General features: G+C 35.5%; 1 protein-coding gene and 1 long non-coding RNA gene across 3 annotated transcripts in view; both read left to right on the top strand.

Moving 5' to 3' along the window:
- LOC113230210 (protein bunched, class 2/F/G isoform-like) overlaps positions 1-18,811 on the top strand; it is a 172,685-nt gene that overhangs the window by 118,222 nt on the left and 35,652 nt on the right. The window lies entirely within an intron of this gene.
- On the top strand, positions 4,883-14,222 carry LOC113230212. The gene is made up of 3 exons (XR_003310474.1): positions 4,883-4,994; positions 11,233-11,284; positions 13,996-14,222. It is a non-coding gene; the product is annotated as an uncharacterized LOC113230212 (long non-coding RNA).

Below are 18,811 nucleotides of genomic sequence, written 5' to 3' on the forward strand. Positions count from 1 at the left end.
CAATGTCACTTTGAGATTGAGAACAGTGTGACCATTTGTGGCAGTTTTCTGCCATTTGGGCAGATTTAATTTTTATTCATTTTAATTGCGATAGAACATGTTAACATTGTATTAAATGTGGCAGAGTTTGGCAGATTTAGGAATATTCAGCAAATTCTTTATTATTTTTAGGAACACACTGAAAACTTGGTATTTTCTGCTACTACGAACGAACATCTGAAGCGAAATACAGGACAATGTTATAAACAAAACCTATATCCACTTTATAACCCCAGCTTCTACAGGCTGTATTCGTTCTCTCAACTCAATTAGTTTTTTTGATGCTTGGATAATGAGTCACAAGTATTGATAGCGCTCTTTAATGCACGTCATCAAAACTACTGGGTCACAAAACACACGGGATGTTGCCATCCTTCTTTGACTTATCATTTCATGCGGTTTGCTTTTTTGTGTTGCACCAAGCCGCTACGTTTGTAGTTACAATTTGGTTAAAATAATAAATTGTATTGTTCTTCCATCTTGTGGTTTTAAAGTTAATACCGCAAAACATATGATGATGTCATCTTTACCCATTTTAATGTCCGTGGACTATTTTTATCGCTTATGAATTTTGTATGTTTTAAATGGCCACCATTTCACACACATAAACTCACCTGGGAGCCATGTGTTGTGTATTTCGCGTAGTTTGGCGTTAATAACACTAAACTTCTGAGCTTTGAAGGTTACATCTTGTTTTGTTTTATGAATAGCCAGTTGTGTAAATTTAGAATCGTTATTGTTATATGAAAAATATTTTGCTGGAAAATTTGACCAGTTTTTATTTTGTGAACACAAAAATCTATGAATAGAAAAGGTTAATTTCAAAAACATGGTTAACAACTCTAAAAGGTAAATTGTACGTATATTATATGTCGTAACAAACTACAATGTATTTTAAAAAAACCTTGATTTAAGCTACTTAAAAGGCTTGGCTAGGCTTTCTATTACCTCACAGCTGATCTTATTAACAAGTGACGTCTCATTCGTGACGTCACTAAACGGACAGGTTTCCCTGTAACTGTGGGCTCAATCAGGTGATGTAACCCATGCACCACACTGATTCATACATAAATGAAGCGACAAAACCACTGACCTGGAAGAAAAAAAAACAAAACAATATCAATTCTTGAAATAAAAGGGAATAACTAGAGTCGTTTCAGCACAAGAAAATAAGAACTGAAAAAGAACAAATAAACTACAACTATCCGTTTCTACGAACGTGCCTAATTTTGTACTCGCGCTGGTTGCTGAATTCTCACTACACAATTTTCCTATTAACCTTTTCCATATTTCAAATTCCACTTAAAAGTTGTCTGAACTAGCGATTCATTGAATCACTTGTCTGAATCAAACTACGATATTGCTGACGTTCAATAAAGGTGCATCTCAGTTCCACAACCACGAAAAGATTCATACAAATTCAGTTTTAAAGTTTCCTAACCGGACCGCCAGTTGCATCAAAACATTGAATCATCATAAAAAGCACGACAAACCACTGGTGACATCATCCAAACCAATATGCAATATCCTTCCTTTCAGTTGTAGTGTTTAATTTACTGTGGTTAAAACTTTAACCATTTTATGGTCTTGAGATCATCAATTATAGACTGGAACTAAAACTACGTCACTAGGTAATTGACTTCTTTAAAAATGCTAATATGTTATGAGAAAATTTAATATTATAAGAGTGCAAAGTAATAATATATTTGATTAATTAGTCTATTATTGGGACTCACTGTTGAGAAGAGGCCTCTCTGGACTTTCACAGCTCCTGGTGTGGCGTAATGTCAGGCCAGTCCCCTATGTAGTCCAAATCATCCCGCCTTCTTTTTCTTTTTTTTTTAACGCACACACTCATAACCCGCACTAGGGAAACCCTGTATTGCGGGTGTCATGGGCCACACACATTGACAATCACAAATTACATCCAAACTCCACGACGAGAGAAATAAATGTAGGCCATACAAATATTTCGCCCAGTCTCTGTGGGTGCATGTGGCAGACGTGTTCAGTCCCATTTCAACTTGGCAGTCATTTTCCCAACATCGGTTTGTAATACCTATTTGCGAGACAACCACTCCAATTACCTAGTCTCAAAATAGAGTGCTATAGCAACGGAATTCACTATGGAAAAGTTAATTTCCTAAGTCGAAATTCAAAGGCAAAATACCTAATACATTTAGTTAAGGTTCATATAAAACATATTTCATAGCAACTCTTCCTCGTAACTTGTAAATTGTCAATATCCGCTATTTCTACGACTTTCTACAGTTATTTCATAACCGGTGTTTCTCAATACATTGCATCTATAAGCCTGTATGTAAACGGAGATATTAACTTTATGTGAAGGCACTTTATGTTGAAATTTTTTAATCATCTGAAAGTAACGAACACTCTGGCTGGTGTAGTTCACAAGGAAAAGGATGTTAAATTCATCATTATCATTTCAGTTGAAAGATGTCCATTGATAGACAAAAGTTTTCCTCAAAGATCGCCACAACGACCGGTAAAATTATTATTATTGATTAAAGAAATAGTGTTTGATTACAACATTACTAAACCCGGATCCAAACAAAAATAAAACGCATTATCATAATGAATGACGTATCCAACACAACCTCACTGTAATTATAGTTTAATCAAAGATATAAAGATTAAATGTTTATGTTACTGATATAATTAATGAACTTTTAATAGCAATCCTAACAAACAAGATTACTTGTATCATAATTGTGCAAGAAGTATACATAGATATCATGTTGGGTACATGTTGCTAAAAGCAAATTTTGTGACTCTTACTAGTATACCGATTGCTATGATCAGCTCTATACAAAATTGTTAACAATTACATGATGAATGTACTTTAATCATTTTCAACATTTCTTAAACCCAGAATTCATAGCAATTTGATTTTCAAAGATTTACACATTTAGGGCCAATTTAAATGACAAGCGTTAGACGTGTTTAACCCGCGACACCTACGGCTACTTACCAATAAAATTCGTACAGTTATAAGTATGCTAGTATACGCCTGCACCGGCTGGCATATCTCCGCCAGGCGTCCGCAGAACTTTTGTTCTTGCGAAAGAGCCAAAAAAAATATCGACACTCTGCACCCTATGTTTGATGTCCGTTGTACTTCACAGTGCAACAGTGTCGATTGTGTGAGCATTGAACCAGCTCAGTCGAGATGCAACCTTTGGTGCGAGAGCACCCTCTACTTTTATCCTGTCTTCTGAGATTCTTGCTCCTGGACACGAATTGCTTTAGTCGATCAGGAAATCTTCAACTAGGCTTCGGACTCAGGTTGGCTGGAGTAAAGACAATTTGTTTAGGGGATTTTCGAGTAGTTTTAACCAGAATTATTTGTGCTGTGCGAGTAAACTGCACTGTTGCAGCACTGTGTGCCCTAACACTTCCAATCTTGAGGATTTAATGGCGGGTACTAGTGACGCGGTCGGCGTGGCCGAGTTCTGGGCAACAATAGTACAGTGTATGCCTTCGATATGATATTCTTTCTCTAAAAGGAATAGACATGAAGAGGCTCAACCTCGTATTAATCTTTTTTTATCCACTGAGATCCAGTAGTCGACTTCAAGTAAACTACTTAATGACGAAAGAAACATGGTTCACGTCTACTTAATATCGATTGTAAATCTTCCCCATCAAATTACCTTCACAAGTCGCCACCCAGTCTGGCTAGTCATTTGCAGCTGTTGCAGCTTGCACTTAAACGATTTCACTGTGCACGCAACCATGCGATTACACGATGCGCCAGACAACATGACTAGTAAAGCATGTACTATTACTAGTTAAGGTTTATTATGTGATATACATATTCATATCTTACATATACTTCCACAAAGTATCTAAATTATTACTTGCGTGTTCAATTAGTCTATTTAGCCTGCATATTGCTGTTTTTTTTTAACTTCGGAAATTGATTTATTGACGATTTTAGAAGGAGCACTAGTCTTCTGTACCCTTATAATAAAGTAAAGGGAAAATATTTACACCCTGTTTTTAAAGAAATCGATTGACTATGTTACCGCTACAAATTGTAAACGGATAATGGTACAATAATTACTACAAAAATAAATGCAAATGGAAATAGCATCTACAGCTCTAAATTATTGCTAAATCACCGCAATATTTTACAGTTTTTGCGTGGTGGCCCGCGTTTATTTGAGGATCAAAGTATTTTTGAATTTAAAGAATTTTCTAATCTATCAGTAAGCAAACATTTATAGCAACGGGACTGGGTAAAATGCATATTATAACTTATTTAAACTTTATAATGCGGTGATCTCATCTATTTAAAATTCAAATTGCAATAATTACCGCTAACCGGACACCACGAAAATATTTAAAACATCAATTACAAAATACATTTTTAGGTTGTCGTTAAAATACGTATTTGTATTCTACAAATTGTAGACCACAAACAATTCAAATACTGACCAGCCCTGGTTAAGGAATACAGTAATCATACAAATGTCGTCTAATTTCTGTCTACAAACTTTGTTTATGCGTACAAATGTATCTTCATTCTTGACGACTTATCAAGAAACTAGATATTACATGTAATTTTCCAGACATTTATCCTGTCTTATTAAGTTTATAGTATGACTTCAATAATAACCGTAATTGCACCTTTAGATAATTTCAAAATTATCTACTGATAGTCCGTAATTTATAGCCTATAAGTTTCCTTTTAAATTATTATGGTCAAGGATAGCCACAGCTAGTGTCGACAGACTTATTTTTGTTACTCGTTCCTCGATCAGCCAACTAGATATTTTAGTTTTAAAATTTGTAGTCTGCGTCAAAACAAAATATATTGTAGCCGGTATCCATGCAGCAACAACAAGAGATTATAGTTAGCATGTTTTCATTTTCTGTGCACTTAAATAATTCACCTGCATCGCGGGAATTTTCTTCCCATACAAGCGGCGGTAAATATAAGTTCACCGTTCATTCGAGTAATGTTTACTTCATCTGTTCTAATAATCACATGCTACTTTGTAATTACAAAACAATAACATAGAATCAGGCTACAAAAACGTGATATTAATTACCTATTTGTTGATATCGTTCACGAAACAATTTATCATTACCGTCACATTTAATTATCTCTTGGCTAGTGTATGTAATTGTTATTTTTCAAATTCCAACGCACATCTTGAGCCAATTACGATGTTTTTACAGTCCACAGTCAATTTCACGAAAACATTGATAACCGTTTTTTATCCGTATAAAATCGTTAACATAAACACGCGTTTAACGAACAATCGACCGCAATGTAGTGATGCTATAAAAAACAAAACGGTAATTACATGTTGAGCACCAGTAGCTCTCGATATTGCCATCAAAGTTTCCGAAGATCGATGTTCCAAACATTTGTTGACACAAATTGTGATAGTAAACTTTGGTCATTATTCATCAGTCATAAAACCGAGTTTTATGTTCTCTCGGATTACATCACCACACCTCGAAGTTTTTATTCCAACGCCATGGTCATTGTCCATCTCTTTCACACGTTTGATTTTATCTAATAGCCCGTCTCGCTTTAGAACCGGCGGCGACATGCTGTCTGCTGCTTTCGGGCGGCCATCACGTTGCAAACAAAACCCTAGGTCACGGGCGGTGAACTTATTTTGCGATGACCCTGAGGTATGATAATAAGTTTTGGCGTAGTACGCATGCCTCCCGCTCTACTACCAAAAAGTACTTATATTCGTACTACATCCTGTACCTATTTCTATTTTAAGTCATCTACTGGCACAAAAACTGTATTTTATCTAACACGCACCGCTTTTTGTGGTCTTAGAGCAGTATTGGACTCGCATCATTTTTGAAGTTTTTGGCGCTGTGATCGCCATGAACCATGAAGGTATTGAAACGAGTGACATAGTAAATGAGTTTTTTATTTAAATTCCCTTACTAGGTACCATTATTTGTTCATCAGGTAGGGTGCGACGCGTGTTGGAACCATACGTGCCTTTACGTCGTAAATTACTGGCTTCGCCTCAAAATTTTGTTGTTTCCCAGAACAATCACGTTTTGTTGCCTCCATAATCTTCTACCTTGGCAACCGCTGCGGAATTCTTAATGCTGATTTTCATTTAACATCCAAATCTGCCATATAACTGAAGAAAAGCTATTTATAAAGCGAAATGTTATAGCTCAACGTACCGCCTGCCAAAATCTTTCCAAGGGCAAACAGTATTTAATACGAGACTAGCTCTATTGGTTTTGTGAGCAACAAAAGCGTCAAAAAAGTACAATCACAATTTACCTATGCTTACATTACTCGCCGCTAATAATACAGAAATCTGATAGGCCGAAAGTCTTGACAAGCAAGCGTGCCAAGCAATACATTAGCATCTCATTGTAGATATCATCGTGCCAACGAAGACCCGAGGTGACGGACAAATGGACTTTGCCACAGAAGCTCTGCCAGCCCAGAATGACAAATACTATGCGTGTATAAAAGTAAATTGATATTCGACTCAAGTTTACTACGTTTTCCTTACATGCAACGATAATTTATTACTGAGTTTCTAAATATCAACTCTCGGATTCTACTTTGACGTTATTTGGCAAACCTATAAGGAAAATAATTGGCCATCGATTACATAAACCTTTTATTATATTGTGCAAATTTGGTGACAGATGGCAGTCGCCACACGAATATCGACACGCAATCAATCATTGATGCAAATTAATATCAGTCGATAAGTCGGTAGAATACCTGAAAAAAATATTTATTTTATATAACGCAGCTCAGAGGAATGCGGAGACCAACAAACACAAATCGCAATTTCCTTGACATTAGTCAATTATCGTCATAGAATTTTTTTGTCGCGTCCATCTGTTCAATTTATAAACTCTTAACGCCCACATAATTTCAACATTACCTGATGTTACACTTATTTAGAGACGGTCAAAAAATATGAAAACATTAAATTTATTTTTGATCCACAGGACAACGCGTCGATTTTCGATTGGTCGAACATTGCGGTGGTCCAAATTGTTTGTTTCTTGTACTTTGATGAGTTCACTTAAATAACACGGGTTGTTTTATGCCAGTCCATTTTTGTTACGTTTTATTGCTGGTATCTATCACTTCGACCAATCAATATAGTGCACTTCCCAGTTTTATTTTTTATTATGTGTGTTACTTTTAGTTATAGTAAATTTGATTTCGTCATAAACTTTACATAACATGGGACAAATAATATTGATTAAAGAGTGGCATCATTAAAGGCGCTTCTGATATGATTCATTCTTAGCAAGTACACCTACTTTCATTCATTCTTCAACACCGACATTTTCACTGTAATAATACTTCGGCACCGGATCTTTAACGTGGCGTGATTCCATTCTTAGAAGAGCGTCGACGATAGCAGCGCTAAATGACGGATGTCTTCCTGTCACTTTTTGTTTACATCAACCTGTTCTCTTCTAACAAACATTATTTTACTCACTCTATGCCTGGTAGGTATTAAAAAAGTATCTAATACTTCAAATTCTTTTCACTTGCGCAGTTTCAGTCGATTTGGCGTTGGCGTTCTTGAAGCCAAGTGCGATTAAAAACTCAAAAGTGTTAACGAAGTGTGACAATGGTGAATGGAATATTGTAGAAATTTCATCATGTGAGAATGTATGACACCCGTTCTCGCTTTTATCTGCCATTTCTTAGTTACTATCACGTTCCTCTTGGGTTTTCTATTTTCAGTACGTGCTAATACACGTTGCTAAAGCTGGACTACGTTATAAATCAAATATTTGAATTGTAAAATATTACCGATTTTTTATTTCGTTAATGTGGCATTGATACATTATTATTGATTATTTGAAATTAAGTAGTTAAACAGTGACCCGATGATGTTGATGTGTACAAAATGTTTCAATAAGTTATTTAAGAGATGAGTTTTGAGGTTACTAAGCAATAAGAGCACATTTTGATTGGCAAAACCTAAACATACGCAATATACATATAGCGGGCTATATTTAAATGCAAACGAACCATTGTAAGCAACATCTGTCGAGCACGAACAAAAAGCAATTCATCTCACATTAACGTTACCAAGTGATGGTAAAAAAATCATGACATCATTCTTATTATTTTAAAGCGTACTTGCAAGTACACTAGAAACTAGTTCTAACTGGCTCGCTAAGCAACGAACGAGATCAATAATTCAATCTGCTGAAAAAACAGTTACGACGATTTCGACCTAAATGTCAATGCTTGGAACAAAACTTTGTCTTGATATTTCTCTTATTAAGACATCAGTTTTATTGCAAACTAAGACTTTATATTAATCAGACAATATACGGTGGATATAGTCCCTGCATTGCCATGTGCTCATCATCAATTTTCGTTAATGCCTTCAGACAATAGGCTATTTACACTCCTGCTATTATTTACGATCAGTCAAATTGCTCATATGCGAAATATAATACACCTTCATTCCATTTGTGTTTTCCCAAGTCACGTTTTCTTTGTATTGCCAACGTAGCATTCGTTTTCAAAGAAATAATTTGACTCCACTCAAGAGTTTAATTTCATATTTCCTTTACCACTGCAGTATCAATGTAGGCATGATTGTTGTTTACTCGAAACATTGCACTGCGTTAATACTGACCTTGACTTGGTAATCAATTATCTTTTTCCAACAACACTTCTTTTTCCATCAACTTGTTTACATGACGTAGCTCATGCAAATTACCGAAAAATTTATAGGTCCTCCACGCACTTTTCACAATGCGCAATTTTATTTGCGAGTTTTTTGTTAATATTTTTACTTGTTGCCTAGAAGATATACCGGTTTGAGATTATCTGTTACTTTTATATCTTCACTACACTTTCAGTGTAAATGATAAATGTCTGAGGTCTTTTTAAATTTGCCAAACAAATACTGTAGAACGAAGCAAAACAAACGGGTTTGTTTTTTCGAGCACTCTTTTATGGTGAAGTTTCGGGCTTGAATCCGAGTCACGCCATGATGGAGACGTTTTAAATTACTTGTAGTCCGTTTTTTGTGGGGATTAGATAGTCAAAATCAAATCTTGTTTATCTGGAAATGACATCCGCCATGTTTTTGCGATGATTTTACTATTCATCATTTAGGGATCTTCTATGCGTTAATAGTATTTTTATTGCAATTAGTATTCCATTATTGCAAGGAAACCGACAAATCCCAACTGACGTCATAATAATTACTCGATACAATTATCCATACCACACAATGAGTTCTAGCGTGTTTTAGTTCTGTGTTTTCGAGCACCTACCACCACCCGAGTATCTTTGAGGTGCGAATGAGTAGGCATCTTCTGGGCGAGCTCGTTCCTTCGTATAACCCTGTCTTTGTCAAGAGTGGTCAAGAGAAAATTACTACCTTTAGCTCATAATCCAAACTAATATTACAAACTAAAGTAATTCTGTCTGTTACATTTTCACGCCCATACCTATCACTGAACCAATATCGAAGAATTTTGGTATAGAGATAGATCGGACCTGGGAGAAACACATAAGCTACTTTTGTCACAAGAATAAATCTTAAAGGGTGTGAAATAAGGGAATGAAAGTTTGTTTGGAGAACCCATAAAGCTGTGAAAATTAATGGAGTGTAGGCTACTCGAAGTACTTATTCCACGCAGACGAAGTCACGGCCACCAGCTAGTCTTTAATATCCCCAGTTTATTCAGCTATTCTTGGTACTAGGACGTTTATGTTCTTAACATAGCATTTACAATAATAATTAATTCTATTTAAATCAACTTCATATAAACCGGAAAACCTAATTAAAAGCCGAAAATCTAATTAAAAACCAATGTACGATGCCCGTTCTCTGAACGAGAGTCTCATTACAGTTAATTTGCATATAGAGTGGTGATTCAAGTCTGGAGTACCACAAGGCAGAGCTATTTTACTTGTATTAATGTAACATTGAGTACAGATTGATTAAAAATACATTTACCTTTAAATATATCTAGTGTTTTATCACGATAAAGGTCGAAACACAATAAGACAAAGAGAGAATACTAAAATTATGTACTGAAATAAAATAAAAGTAACCGACAATTATTAACGAAGACATCTTTACTTAAAAAATCGTGGTAGCCTAAAGAGTCGTGGTAGCCTAAAAAACTGTGGTAGCGACCATTACGGTCGGACCTACCGCCTCTCAAGCAGTGGCCGTGGGTTCGAGTCCGGGAAATTTAATTTACAATTTTCCATGAGCTCTTCGGTGTAAAAAATTAAACCTGCACGTCTCAATCCTCTGAAAACGTGTGAAGTCCTCAACCCTCAACCCTCGACCATACGGACAATGGCCTAGACGTATAAATTACATCTTTACTTTGCATAGTACAAGAACAATTAACGGTCGATGCATTATGTCAGAAACCTGATTCTATGAATTACAATTCAGATTTTTTGAAAACCTCCCTGTCGAGTGACTTGTACACCGGTTTTCATGATGTCACCATCTCGATTTCCAGATCCAATCCCCGACCGGGTCAATATAGAAAACTAACTAACTTTTCTACATTGTCTCGGGTCTGAGTGTGTGTGGTACCGTCGTTGTTTCCAATTTCCATATCAAGTGCTTTGGTTACTTACTTTGGATCAGGGCGACGTATGTGATTTTGTCTCATATTGATTTATTTATTTAGGTAAGCATTATTATAGTGCAAAATACCTATTTGCTACTCTTTTTTCAGAATATGCAAGAAACAATTCACGATTTTGTAAACAAAGTTACTTTTACATACAGTTATACAAACATATGCGTAATATGTGAACTGTTGTTCCATTTATAGAATATTACCGTATGTTTTGCATAGGTCAAGTAATTCAATGGTACTCACAATATTATGTATAACAATATGTTGCTGATAAATATTTCCTGTACGCTAATACTTCTAACGTGTTGCAGTGGAAATATAAACTCATAATATGTTGCTTACTTAAACTTCTAATAGGTGATCCGTAATGTTGTCATCGAAACGCCACTTAGTCAGTTTGTATATTATTTTGTAAAAGAAATTACTGCAATCCACTTTTAAGTCACCTTTGTTATCTCGGCCCTAGTTACAAGACAGTGTCTCGTCATCCCTTATAAACACATAATATAATATAACACAATAGTGTAGGTATTAACTCAAAAACTGTATCTTTTTCAGAATTGATGAACAACTAATTGCTCACTTCCCGTCAAAGATTATTAAAATTTAGGTATGGTTTAAAGTTTATTACATACATCTAAACAATTTCCTAAATGCCAAGTATATTTAAAAACAAAAGAAAAAATAATTTGATATTTTGAGTAAGGACCGCTTGCTTTGTCCAGAACTAGCTCACAAAAAGTTTGTCTCATTTTGAATTAAGTAGATATATTTTAATTCTTTCTTACAATATTCTAACGACTATTGCGTTGACGTGTACAGATTCAAATTTTACATTCAGCAATAGTATAATCTTGAATTTCATATATTTTGATGTTGTAACTGAACTATTGTAATAGCAATGCGATATCTGGGCTCAACCATGATTGCCCGATACCTAACCGCATCCCTGCGGTATTAAACGATATATAAGTAAAAAAAATTACACACTGACCTTATAACCGGAACGATATATTTATGACCCTATATATTTTGCGGTCAGTCATAAAAAACGATTATGTATTCAGTTATTCGATCACCCATTTACAGTCTATCAATGGGTCATTTAACACAATGCGAGCAAAACTGCTCGCAATAAAACCGATCGACCGGCAAATCTTTGCATGTAATCAGACGCTCGTGGCATTGAACTTCAAAATATCGACACAACGAAAACAAATGCGCGCTTAGCTACTTACCATTTAAAGAATTGTTTTAATATTCGACCGAGTGGGCCGTCGATAACCTATCTCGCTTCGTTCGCCCGACGTCAGCACAACAACAATACTGTGGTCTAACTTCGGCGATGATGTCAGACCTCCTTTAATGATCGCTCGAACTGCCTGCAGCTTTTCACGAGCGTAAAATAACTTGACTTTTTTTTTCTTTTACATAAATCTCTTCAATTACCTCCACCGCCGGACGATGAAGGAAATAACCACCTTGTGCAATATTTAATCACCAATGATTCTAGTTCCCTCTTTATTGAATGTGTTGCAGCAATTTTTTGTAACCAGTAGGTGTTTACTTATTGAAATTATTTTATAAATATAGCGCAAAGACCTGCACACATCGTGCACACATGCTCGCTCTTGTAAGGTGCATTCGGCCCTCTACGTCCCCGAGACCAATTATTAACGTAATATCCGCCATGAGCATTATTTGGAGAAGTGAAGTCCATCACGAAAATGATTGAAATTACTCTTGCATTCCGGTCTGTTGAGGTAATTATTTTCCTCTTTATTTTTGGCTGGAGTTTGGGCAAAGCCTAAATTACTCCGAACTCGCTTGAACGCTCCACTGGGTTTTGCTCGGATGATTCGTGCGTGCGCTTTTTTAGTCCCATATTTTCTTAATAATTTGTTTTTGAAATGCCCTTTTATCTTCTACCATACTGAACAATAATTGATGGAAGTGATTTTACGTCATCATCAACAACCCTTTATTTGTGTCCACGTTTCTCGGTTAAAGATAGAGTTTAAGTAATAGAAATTACTTACTAAACACTCACGACTGTGCGTTACTTAGAAATTATTTTAGAACTTAAAAGGTACATGCCAATTGTCGACCTTGAACGGTTGCTTCCTAATTCAGAGGTTAAGCACGGTTGCTCTAACAGCCTCTTATTGATTTTATGTAAATAGCGGCATAAATGAAAATTTACGATTTTGAAAATAAAATTAAAGTACTTCAAATATTTTAATTTAAAATGATTAACGAGATTTGTAGAAAAATGTAGCACAGCTGAAACAATAAGCAGTCCCGTCGGTTCACAGAAGAAACTCATAAGGAAGCTGGCCCCGAGTCCCGCAGGAAACACGTGGTCATCAGTTTCTCTACACGGCAGCGGGCCGTAACTCAGTTTTATCACTTCCCAACATCGTTTCATTTGCATCGATTCGATTTCTAACTTGCATCTTGAATTAAATTTTTACAAATATAGAGAAATAAATGCATAGACGATTAGAAGATTAGTAGAATCGTGGAATGTTGTAATCCGTCCATTTTGTACATTAAATCGCAAGAAAATGGATGATAATTAGTCTTTGACTAATACTATAAATACTATACATATATGTCTATAGCACATCAAGTGTCGTTCAATATGCTGCCGTCAAACAATTTTTCAAATTGCATTTAAAACTAGCTCTACCGTGCGTTGCATTGCTACTGAAAACGTTTCAAAGGTCTCCCACCCGCCCAAACCAGCGTTGTGGACTATGGCGTTAACCGTCTCATTGTCCAGCATTCTGATCTGATGTTTCAGAAGCTTTTGCAGACGAGGAAACAACCCACGAAAGTTTTATCGCTATCAAATGAATAATGATGAAGAATGCATACGTGACAAATACACATGCATTCATTTTTATATAGATTTTGACGCTCGAAAATAAATTTTGATTAGCTCGAACTTCCAGAATTGCATTTTGTATGCATTGAATTGTAAGTAAATTGCATGTTGTTGCAACATTGTAAGTTGATGTGCGTCTCACGCCTCGGATACTTTAATCTGTGTAATTTATATGAAACGTTAAAATAATTCGTTACTTGAAGACCTGTAATTGTAATTACAAATTTGATACAAGGCTGTCTGAAACGAGTTTTTTTTTTCTAAAAAAAGTTGTAATTTCTTCGTTTTAATTTTAACTCAATGAATTTGTTAAAATATCAAAAGACCGCGATATTCCTAGTTATTTATGTTGACATGCAATTTTTAAAGTATATTTCTTTAATAATCTTTTGTTGAAATCGTATCTAATCACTGCATTATTCTTGTTTCAGGTACGATAAAACATGTATTATATCATACGTCATCAGTGGTAAAACATTACCACTTGATACCGCATACAAAGACACAAGCTGCAATCGACATTCGCAATTTTACAATACGCTTATAAAACGTGCAAGCGAAATTTTATCATGACATAGGAAGTAAGTAATGTAAGTATTTATTACTTCCAAATCTTATTGTTGTAAAAGGTCGCGCTCTTTAAAGCCAATTATTGCTTAATCGCTTGATGACTATAATCTCGTAAAATGTCAGTTGGCATAAGTTTCTCGCGAAGAAATTTGTTTTTATTAGTCGCAGACCCATTTAGTTTTAGTCTAATTGCGGTTTCCTGTCATAATAAGGTTTTAAGTTACCTTCTTTATAGACACTGACATACATTTCCACACCGCGGATATTCTTAGAAAACCTCACATGTGTTTGTTTTTCTCTGTCGTCTCGTGTTATTAACCTCTTTGAAACAAACAACATGGTGGAAGTTATTTTAGCGACCATGGTACTCATTTTGCATGTACTCCGTTTGATCATAGGCGGGACCACTCGGATGCTCAAAGTGACATTTCAACTAATTAGTCGTATTACAGGGCTCTGTCCTTTGTTTGTCGTGTCACTGTCGCTCCGCTGTCGCGCGTTGTCTAGCGTGACGCTCCACCCAGCTTCGCGGAAATTTGTAGATCCGTCACACTATAGCTTTAAAGCCTTTGTGACCATCACGACATTACTTTGCTAGTTTGTAAGTGTCTCGTGCATAAAATCGATCGCGGTCATCCTTGACCCATCGTTGTCGCTTGAGTAAAATATCTCTTCATTCAAGGTCTCCTTCACATATCACTCTTCTAAGAAGTTGTTTCAGTAAAATGATTTGTTCTTGGTTTATCCCATTAGTAATTAAAGCATTGTTTCCTCCTTCCCCTCTTGCTGTGTTCAGACAATGAAATCTTTAATTGATGTTGACAAGTTTTCCTTTTGGCACAAGTCCATATGTGACGTTGTAATTAGTACAGATTGAATTAACCTCAATATTAGCTGTTACACACGTGATGTATATTGTGTATTGAAAGACGCCGTGATTGTGAACATTAATCTCCGACAGGGGTCAAAATTTAATCATTTGCTCAAATTATTAGCAGACCTACTGTAGCGAATTTAACTAATGACTGCGCGGCTTAAGACGATTGCCGAGTTCAACCTGTGCGATAAATTACTAACGAAGCCATTTCTGTATCCTGCCAGGTATATCAAGATTGAACATAAAAGAGGTCGCGCGTCTTTCCGTTTCATCCCATTTCCGAGAATCTTAAGTCTTTTGTGAGGAAGAATTATCTTCTTAAGATATATTTAGTCCAAGGACGTATGTGAAGTCGTCTTACAAATTCTTCACTGTCGCTTTTGTTTTGTGCGAGTTTCTTAGAACTCTTCAGTAGTGTAGAGTATCATAAAGAGTGGCACGCGAAAATCATCCGCGTATTATAGATAAGTTCTCATGGGTATTCCCTGTGCGTAACTAAACGTAGTAAGTTTGAAATTGATGCAACAAATTATGTTCCGTTGGGCCTTTCGAATGAATTGCTGCCAATAAGCGTTACCTACTAAGAGTTATTTGTAAAATGCTAAAAACCTCGCAAGACTACATGATTAACGCCATAAACAATAATTGTTGTTCCATGACTTTATATAACTTTCAATGTTTGTGGTACTATCTCACACTTTAGATCTGTATTTGGCAGTAAATTCAAACGTGCATGCGTCCAACCCGATGCCCCCCACCATCACCCCACCCCCGCTCCTGCGTTTTGCATCGGAGTGGTATTAACGCTAAGGTTTTACTTTTTTTTACCTCACAGTTATCAAGTGGTAGTGGGCAGGTCATATCTGTCGAAGTATCGTCAATCGATGGAGGAAGCGAGTTCTTGAGTGGAGACCACGGCTCGGCAAACGTAATTAGGGCACCCTCTAGCCAGATGGAGTGACGATTTGCGAAAGGCTACTGGCAGCAGATGAATGCGACGATCTGAGGACCAGACGAAATGGCGCGCTTTGAGAGAGACCTATGTTCGCCAATGGACTGCGATAGGTTGATGATAATGATGATGTTATCACCGTTTCCAATCTGATTGATTAATAAATCGTGGAACATCAATCGTTTACAAACAACAATCGTTTACAAATAACCCTGTATTATAGAAGAACTCTTTGGTTTTTCGTATGTGAATTATTACATCGGCAAGTCCATTCAAACCTTCTTTGGTTTATACATCCTGATATCCTTTCTATATTTGGCGATTCTTTGGGATTTTAGTAAGACGGATTTGGAAAAAGAATGCCCTTGATTTTGAATTATCACATTGATGCCCCTTCCGTGCCGTGCCCGTGTTCCACATTTCCACAAACGATCGGATCTCACATGCCGTGTAATCCGACACGGGCGGCGACCGCGGCTGATAGAATGTCAAACAGTTATCGCGGTCTTTCCCAGCATGAGCTTTGCTGCACGTTGCACATTCCATTGTACATTATTTACGAATGTTTTTCGAAATATAAGGACGAATATTCTAGAAAGTAACAACATTGTTAAATAAATCTGCCCATTAATTTACTCAATTTGTTTCTTGGAAATCGGAAGCTTAACTAGTTCCCAAATTCTTCATATAACCATTTATTTACTTGACAGAAACAAAATTATGTACTCAAAGATATACACCGTCACCCTGAGGTATAAGTTGACAAGCCCCATGTTCCTGTAATTTCACCAGCACTCTTACCCTTCTAAATCTTTGGGCAGTATTTTCCTAGACGAACTCTTTCACAAAAAACTCTACTGCTAAAAAAAACAATTACTAAAATTGTGTTGTACTAAAATAATGTTTCAACTTGGTTTATTTGGCCAAATTTGAAACAGGAATAGCACGTCGTGCTTACTGCACGTGTTGTAGTGGTTCACGTTGACAAACAAACGCTTTGCGCGAAGGAAGTAGCTACAAATACTTAGCAAATAGTGCCAATCTTAGAACGACACACATGACCTAAATTCCTTCTAGAAATGACTAAAACAATTATCCTAGAATATCTGTATATTCTATATATAAACTTCGTCACTTACAGTACAAGGTATGGAAAGGATCAGGTGTAACATTTTGGGCGATGTTCATTATTTTTATAAATAAACAAGAAAATGTAATTAATTTAAAAAAGCTCCAACTTACATCGTAATGGCGCAACGTGTTCCTTGATGTTCGTTTTTTCAATATGTTATTGTTAAATTATTTTAAAAATAATAACAAACACAACATTGTCAAATATGTAGTTTTATTATTTTTTTCTTATAAGCAAAAGGATATTTTTTTCCGATTTCTATTGTACTCTGTAATTTATTAAATTCAAAACATGTTTTAACTAACAATTACACAAAATAACAAAAATAAAAAGTAATATGCATGACAAAACAAACAAATAAGTTACTTTTAATTACTATAAAGGACGTAAAATTTATCAACTTAATAAATTTCTAAATTAATCGTAATAAAGATGAATTCTTTATTTGTTACCACTTTTACATAAAACTTTACAAAAAAAAACTGATTAAGACTGTATTAATAAAATTTTTATTGAGTTGATATTCAATTCTTTTTTGTGATTAAGACTTATTGCAAACTCAAATAATCTTTATATCATAGATAAGCAAATTACACTTACTTCACCACAACAAGAATAAGCAAGAAACTCTAGGGGTTGCTCTTTGTAAATAAATATAAATTTGTATTAGTTTGTCATTTTGTAAAATTTATTTCAAACATTATAGATCGTGCCTTTTAGGAACAAAAAAAAACGGAGCAACTTGTCTCAATTGTCAAACTGGTACGTAAACAACAACTGAAATTATGCTAGATTAGCAATGTTTAAACGAGAAAAGAAAGTTAATTGCATATGAGTACAAAAGAAAGTAAGTGTATAAAACGCCACGTTACCATTTATCAATGTGACGTATTTTAGCTAACAACAGTTATTCATAAAGAAGCTTACAGCATCGCATTTATCTCTGTAACTCTTAAAAGCCTATACAAAAAAAGGCTTTGGTTGATTCCGCATAACAGCGAAAGTGTTGAATCAACCACTTTGGAGAAAATAATTAGAAAAATTGATGTTATTAATTTCACGACAGAAGAAAAACACTCGAAAAACTTACCTCGAAATTTTACAAAAAAATCTACTGTATACAATAGGTACTTTATATATACCAATGATTTTTTTTTATATCAACTGGACTAAATGGAACACGTGTACTATACGATATACATTTTTCAAATAGCTTGAATTTAGTTTGTAAAAAATAAATTCTGAAATTGCCTGCCGCTCGACTCAAGCAAAATAAAGAAAATAATATTAGTACGGGACAAATTTGAATTCGAGCAGAGGTCGTAGGGACTCTTAGGGTCGTATTCTAGAACTCTACTCAATGCTCAAGTCAGGATTTGAGTATGGTTTAAAGCACTCGAAATCATACTCAAGTCCCTGCTATTAGGGTCGTATTTCCAGTGCTTGTGTTTCAATTGCAATCCTGACTTGAGCATTGAGTAGAGTTCTAGAATACGACCCTTAGTCTCACTATCTTTAATTAAAATTATCTTGAATTACCTACAATAACACATAAAGCTAACGCGCAGTAAAAATGCCAAGTCACCGAGAAGGGTGTGCCGCAACTGCGAACACTTGACTGTAATGAGAATAATGATGGAAGCTTGCGCCATAGATCAGCACGCGTGCGCGGCAAGTCGATAGTTTGAAATCGACTTGCGTAACTGCAGTAGCGGC

This window comes from Hyposmocoma kahamanoa, unplaced genomic scaffold (assembly GCF_003589595.1).
Source record: "Hyposmocoma kahamanoa isolate Upper Pololo Valley unplaced genomic scaffold, ASM358959v1 63, whole genome shotgun sequence".
In the NCBI taxonomy this organism is placed as follows: domain Eukaryota; kingdom Metazoa; phylum Arthropoda; class Insecta; order Lepidoptera; family Cosmopterigidae; genus Hyposmocoma; species Hyposmocoma kahamanoa.